Consider the following 6,842-nt stretch of genomic DNA (forward strand, 5'->3'; position numbering starts at 1 on the left):
GAAGAGGCATGCTGAAACTTGAACTGAATTCAGCTAGGACGTGCCTCTCTTTTGTTGTGCTTCATCTTTCTGGGCAAGGTGACTGAAGTCCAGTAGAATAACTGATGTTACTGAGCCAGTTAAAATCTGCAAGGGAGCGCAGGCCATTGAAAGAGGGGTCTTTGTGGCATACTCTGGGCCCACAGTGATGCAAGCACTAAAGGAGCAGGACAGCACAGAGGAGCTTCACTTGTCCCAGGTGAGAATGGACCCTGTTTCATCGTGATTGCGAGTGCCACCAGCGCTTCGCAAGGAGCTCGCAGTCTGAGTTAGAGAGACTGTACAATTCAAACAAATTATACACTAGAGAAATAGTTATTTTTGTTAGATTATCATTGAAAACAGTTGCTTTCTGGATGCTGCTGGTTTTGACCGCAGTAATAATAGGCTGAGAGGATTTTTTTTTCCCATTGACAAGAAAGTGCTAAGAAGAAAATGTGTACTTTCATTTAAATTGCAGTTATTTCCATTGTGTAGATTTCTTTAAAATATTAAATGTCTGGATCTCATCTTTTCTAAATTTTCTTACTTGTTTTTCCATGTCACCTTCATTGACTCAAAAACTTGTATAAAGCTGAGAAGCAACTAGACCAGCCCCATTTCAAGCAGCTAAGAGCAGGATACACACTGCCTCCGACCCAATGTTCTAGTACGGGTCAGGGCCTCGGGACAGGTAACTGCGACCTTTTTTTCTTGGTCCCATCGTATGTATCAGTCCACAGCACTCGGGCAGTGGATGTTGGGGCTTATTCAAACACAATCTCTGTCTCTTCCTTAGGTGCCTGGCCACAAAACGTCTCACTGCTGTGACTTTAGTACTTGCAGCCCCCGCGGGGCTCTGAAGATGAGGGAAAGGGACCAAAATCCACATAAAGGCGGAAAGCAGATTCCTCTTAGGCTGCTCACGGGGGAGACAAGAACTCTCCATCCCTGCAGAGATGAGCTCCAGTTTTCCTGGGCCCTGTAGTGCTGAGCTCTTCAGGTTTTCCTTTCTGCTGCCCACAGCACGTTTCAGTTTGCAGGCTGGTGGGCGGCAGCAGGGTTTCGTGGCTGCACAAGCTCCCACGCCGTTGCACGTGCCGAGTTTGCTGTGACGATTCTCCAAGGAAGAGGCAGATACCATACGAAGACTGATCAGAAGCAGCCTGCCGTGTTTAATGTAATTATATAATAAACCTAATAATTGAAATTTAGATTTCTCCTGAGATGATCTCTCCTCATTTGAAAACATCTCTCTGATTTCTTAAAGCAAATGGCTTCAGTAACACACGCCTGCTAGATTACCGTGCCAGGGTGTAGGTGAGCAGTAGATGACTACAGCTGGGAATCCCTCAAGAATGGGACTGTGGTACCAGTGTTAGATCACCAGTTACCAGGGAGATGCTTTCCCTAGATTTCACTGTCCAAAAAGCTACTGAATCCTTCAGTTAAAGGCAACGCTTGCATTTTTTTAAGCATTTCTCTGTTCACTGCTGCCATTTTTGTGGGGAACAGTACCCCTTCCATTGGCCTATTACGATGTTTACTTGAAAACATATGTTTCATCACCATTCCAGCTCTATTTGTTCCCTTTAGCCAGATTTCTCTGTTTGGTTATTCATCCGGCTCACTTGGCTTTTCTGCCTGCTAACCACTTATGTTTGCAGTATGTCACAAAATGAAAAAATTCCCCAAGATGCGTGCATCTTCTATTTCTGAACACTACATTTTCAAAGAAAAATGTCACACTATTTGTCTTTATTCCCACTGGAATTCGTCTTTTCCCAAACAACTAGTTCTATTTATTCTTCTGGATGAAACTGGGACCGTACTAGTATCACATCCACTAATCATCCCGTTATTATTCAGGTCTCAATGGAGTCAAGTGGATCTGAGACAGTTCTTATTTTGAAGGATGGAGTAAAAACAAGGGCATTAGTCTTTATACAGTGCAAATATTCCCCCTTAAGTGGGAAGTGCCTGAAGTGGGTATTAAAGTAAAATGGGTATCATCTACTGGGAAGGCTCCAGGCTATGTTTGTGAAGCACAGAGCCCACGTAAGGAGACATAGCATGGGCGACCGAAGAACTTTCCTCATGCCCCATTGCTGCCAGTCAGCCTGAGTGCAGTTCAAACTATATGTGTCTTTGCCTTACCTCATCACCAATTTACAACTTTCTGTCTACCGAGAAATAAAACAAATCTACAGACTCATTTCACACGGGCCACAGAACAACAGTACCTTTGAACTGCTGCCCTGCATTGGGTCTGACTTAGTCACAGATCTGGGATCCTGTTATTAATCCACTGTCACATCTGTAGTCCTAGTTTCACATCAAAACATATATGAAAAACTTCTTAAAGAATAAAATAGATGGATACCTGGCATAAAGGGTCAAAAAAAGCTGGTATATCAAATACACATACAAATATATATTACATATAAAAGGTTTTTTAAGCACAAGGCTGGAAAGGTAATTAAAATAGAAACATAAGCTTGGAAATGGAAGGTTAAATGGAGTTCAGCATTCGTATTGATGGTATGTTTCTCTTTGGGAAAAAATGCCATGCTGGAATATGCAGCTGAGGAACATGCAGGCCTAGAGGAAAGCAGTATACGGTGGCCCACCCTGGTGGCAGCGCCTCATTAAGGTGTATCTACTGCAAGACTGTGTAACAGAGAAGAAATCCTCTACAGATTTTTATTTTGTTGTTGTTTGTTTCAAAACGAGTGACGAGTCATTGAACCATTGCATACCACAGCAAGATAATCTTCAACACCTTCATCAATCAAAGTGGAGCTTATCTAATTTTACAGATTTACTTACTGACAAATCTGGCAGCAGCCTTACAATGTAAGCTTCAGGAGCCCAAAGGACAAAACGGTCCGTGAGTTACAGAACACAAGTTAAGGTTATGATGGTAGCAAAACTGCAGAATAAATCAATCAGTTACACACACAGACATACAACTTTATTTCAAGAACTCCAAGTGTAAAAACAACGTACGGGTCTCACAGCCATATTTGTTGGGGTTCTAAGTAGCAATTTTAAGACAGATAACATACCAGGGAGAAAGATAATGCTTATTTGGAACAGCAAACATGTTTTCACCTTAGCACTTGGCAAAAAAATGCCATAGTTGTGATTGCTGAAAGTCTTCTGAATATTTAGCTTTGAGATTATCATGTTTGAATACAGTTAAATTTGATGTGAAAATTATCTAATTCAGTACATAAACAATGATGAGCAACTGTGTACCAGGAACTTTGAACTCTTCTTTCTCTCCCTCTCTCTGCTTGGAAACCTATTCATAAACCTTTGTGATAGCAGAGATCAGCCCTCAAGCTTTATGGCAATACACACATCTTTGGTCTGACTGACCACACAGAGATTGTCCCAGATCTGCACAGCACAGCCAGTAATTTGGGTTCTCAATACTACAGCTATTAATCGAATTACGGTGACTTCAGAGTTATTTAGAAGTAAAGACACATGTCAGTAAAGCATATCATTTACACTTGGCTTGAACTGAGTAGAGAACATGAGGCTGAAGGCTGGTGTACACTATGAAAAGCTTTTGCCGTAGGTTAAAGACTGGCAGTCATCAAATGTCACTCATATACTAGTAAGCTGTTGGTCTTTGACAGAGCCTTAGGAAAAGTCAGTATTCTCCCACCCCTGTTTGGCTCAGTTAGAGAAGCCGTCTCTTCCATTTTCTACAAGTGGTGCTCATTTTTATCTCGTCTGGTAAAAAATATACTGCTACTAATAAAACCAGCAGCAAACCTTGTATTTGTGAGTGCAGCGTTTAGTTCCAAATGCCAATTGTCATGTAGTTCTGCTGATCTGGACAGCGAGCCTTCTCAGGTTTTAAGGCTACTTTCAACAAGCACTTCAGGTCAGAGTTACTCCAGGGAGACCTTCTTTTTATGTCTCAGATAAAAGAATTCAAACCCACAGTTTCGGCATGAATGCATATTTTATCTTCTTGCTTGGCCAGCACCAGGAACATAATTCATGTTTGAAAAGTACGGCGTCTCCTCGCAGTGTTTTTGTCTGCTTCAGAAATGCCAGCCCATTTCCCAGAGAAGTCAAACAAACTCACTCTTGGCATAATTAATGAAATTAGCAAACGAAGAAACTATGCTGGGAAAGGTTACTTCGCTGAAAGCACTGCACACTGGCTTTTGGTCTAGGGACTTCTCAAAGCAGTCTGTCTGGCAATTTGTGTGTCAACTTAATTAGTAGCTACCTGGTACAATTAATGTCAGCTGGGTCCCTGTCTTGTAACGTGATGCTCTGTGTCCACACAGGGACCTGCTGTGGCTGGAAGTCAGTGTACGGGCAGGGGTTCCCCTAAGCAGATCTCATTTCAGGATTTGGGCTTTAAACTATGAGGCCCTCTAGAGAGTACAAGGACCGTGTGAATTGACAGCATTTGACAAATAATGTGTGTAGACTAATTTAAATTGTTTCTTTGGCCAAGAATATATTTTACTATTTGGGAAAAGGAGGTTGTTTGGCTTCTTCTTCCACCAACAGTAATCTATATTCTTCTTAACCACAAACTAATTGCTTATGGTGGAACGAAGTGGAGAATTTAACTGTGTATTTCCACTCTTGTTTCCCTTTTCCAATTTCATTTTGCAAGCATTCCTGCAGGTCCAAGCTAAAATGAACAGATAAAGTCTTGACATATGCAAAGAAAATATTTTATAAGATTCTGGATGCCAAAGTATACATGAAGTTCTTGCCCTAGTGCGGAAAGTTAGGAAGGAGCGGAGTACTCTCGAGGTATTAACATTTTCTTTTATGTCCTCTTCCATTTCATAATGTTTGCTATTACTTAAAAGGTCTCCTGGCATTCCAGCGATGTTAGAAGGAGTCTAGAGGAATGTGAATGTTTTTTTCTTGCCTATTACACACTTTTTATTTTTTTGCCTGTTACTTGCTGCTAGTTTTCATTCAAACACATCTGCTTAGAAGGTGCAGCAGAATAAGATGCACAGTTTTGCCCAATAAACAAACTCAGAGCAATTTCACTTCCTCTTCTGGGAGGCAAGTAAGAATGATCGCGTTAAAAAACATGGGGCTGTGGCGTATCAGCAAAGCCACCTACTGAGGCCACAGAAACCTGAGGAAAACCCTGTAAAAACCCCTTTCTCTGCTGGCCTTCCCTCTTACATAGACTTTTTATGGCGATACGGGTACAAAATAAAACCACACCAAAGAAGATGGCTTTTTCCATCTGCTTTTACCTCGCTTTCACTGATTTGAGCGGCTACACAAAGTGCAAGCCGGTCCCACAGGGAAATGTCAGCCTGCTCTCCAGAGCGTGTGGCTCCCCCTCAGCCCCGCAGAGCCTGGGAGGATGCAGCTGGGCTTCATTACCAGCCCCACCACTGGGGCCAAGTGACCCTGCTTCCTTTAACAAGCCTTTTAACATGAACTATAAAAGATGCCTGTCCTGCCTTAGGAGGAGGGAAGATAAGAGTAAGTTGTTAGAGGTAGGTGAGGCAGTCTATCTTTGCCTTTTTAAGTTTGTTTCTAACTAAAAGGAGAATTTTCAGATCTGTAGGGGCTTTGGTTTTGTTTTTTATGTCTGCCAGGGAGAATTATTTTTTCTTGTTGTGATACTGGAATTACAGCCAGTTGTTTGTGAGTGATTTGTAAATGTGGCCCTATTAAAAAAAATTTTCCCTCTTCTTTTCCTCCTTCTCTCTGAAAAGTGTATGTACTTCTTACCTGTATTAGGTCTCCTGAGCCAGCTAACTTCATGCATAAAACATCATAATTTATATTAAACCTCTTACTTTAGAAAACAAACAAAAGAATTCTGGAAGTCTTTCTCTGCTCTCCGAGTAAACAATGAATAAGTACTTCATATCATAAATGTGTGTTGATAACATAATGGCAAAGCTGTTAAAAGGCTGATACAGAGGAAATAATTAATTGCTGGTTTTGGGGGTATTAATGCTGTGTTGATACACATGCTGATTCTCATTACCTGTTTTGTCCATCCCTGCTATGCCTGTATTTTAATGCTGCATTCAGATGGTAGTTCAGACTCTTCTTATGTGGCAGTAAGGGTAGGCTCTAGGCTGCTTAAGGCTACAGGTATTCAGAGGCTTAATTTGTTTTGATCTAAATAGGAACTAAACATATCTGTATGATCCGTGTACATGTATTTGTATAGCTTGGTTGTTTAATTACAATGCTAGTTATGTACTTAGTGCTTGAAATAAGATAGAAAAATGTGAAGTAAATTTTCTTAAAAATATAAAGTTTTGTCTTAGCTTTTGCTGTACCAGGCAGAGGTGTGAGCATTTTCTCTGATGTTGTTAAAGCCTCGAAGTATTACTGGGAAACAGTTTCCTGCTCCAGACAGCTAAAGCGAAATCTTCAGCCTTTTGAAGTCAATGGATTGCTTTGTTGACTACATCAGTCTTGTACTTCTATAAATGGTTTCAGTATAGGCAATCTAAAAAGACCACATCCTAGATTCAGCAGATGCTAATGCATCTTTCCACTACAACAGATCACGTTTGGTATGTGTGGACTAGTTTTACATGAGGCTTTTCCAGAAGGTATTAGTTCTCATCAAACTTACTCCTACTAATTTTGATGATAGGAAGGTCCAGCCATCACTGAACATTTTGGAAAAACCTGCCCTAGGTACTCTGGATGCCAAGTAAGGGATAGCAGATACAGAATTTGACAGGAGAGGTTACACACTATTTGTGTGACTTGTGTTGCAAGTGAAACCTCTCAGTTATTAGTAATATGTGGTATAACACCTGCTAGAAATAAGCAGGCATGTG

Source organism: Calonectris borealis, chromosome 4 (genome assembly GCF_964195595.1).
Source record: "Calonectris borealis chromosome 4, bCalBor7.hap1.2, whole genome shotgun sequence".
Classification (NCBI taxonomy): domain Eukaryota; kingdom Metazoa; phylum Chordata; class Aves; order Procellariiformes; family Procellariidae; genus Calonectris; species Calonectris borealis.